We start from the raw sequence: 665 nt of genomic DNA, 5'->3' as shown, positions 1-665 counted from the left end.
GTTGTTGGCGGTGCTTCCCAAGGCAAGGCCCTGCGGCAGACGGTGGGAAGGGATGGAGCGGAGTTTGCAGGGGGCTGAGCCCAGGCACTTGGTTTATATCTAATTAATTCCCCTTTCAGAGCATCTTTCCTGCCTCTGCAGATTGGCCAGGCTTTTTTTCCTGCCTGTGAGAATCCGGAAAGCCGAAGGGTGGTTGCCCCGAGGGGTGGGAAGCGGAGAGCATCGCTGCATGGATCGGGGCAGCCGGATGCGAGCGGGCGTGGGGCAGCAGAGCTGCGTGGCCATGCAGCCGGCTTGGCCACCGAGGAGCTCTGCCTTTCCTCTCCGGACTGGCACGTAGCACTGCTGTGAATCCTAAATCTTGGATCTGCCCCAAAACATCCATTTGAGCTGGCAGACTTGGAACTGGAGGAGTCTGTGCACGGTAGAAGGACGGAGGTGATGCTCCCTCTATAGCTGGGAGCCCGTGTGTGCACGCTGCTGCCCGCCTGGGCTTGGCTCCCAGTTTTATCCCAAACCCAATGATTTGGGAACCACAAAGACCTGGTTTCCCCAGGAGAGAGTCACGTACTGGCATTTTTGGATCTCCCCTGAGACAGCATCTCTGCCTTTTCCTTTTGTAACCCTTCGTTGCCTGACGCCGACTACGGATGTAGGGGCTGGAG

At 58.0% G+C, this 665-nt stretch overlaps 1 protein-coding gene across 1 annotated transcript in view; it reads left to right on the top strand.

Moving 5' to 3' along the window:
• CCM2 (cerebral cavernous malformation 2) overlaps positions 1 to 665 on the top strand; it is a gene marked incomplete at its 3' end in the record, with an annotated part of 5,630 nt that overhangs the window by 1,070 nt on the left and 3,895 nt on the right. The gene's annotated exons all lie outside the window — the stretch shown is intronic.

The sequence above is a fragment of the Eurypyga helias genome, unplaced genomic scaffold (genome assembly GCF_000690775.1).
Source record: "Eurypyga helias isolate BGI_N326 unplaced genomic scaffold, ASM69077v1 scaffold9761, whole genome shotgun sequence".
NCBI lineage: Eukaryota > Metazoa > Chordata > Aves > Eurypygiformes > Eurypygidae > Eurypyga > Eurypyga helias.
The sequence above is the reverse complement of the archived record's forward strand: the minus strand, read 5'-3'. Positions and strand labels throughout refer to the sequence as shown.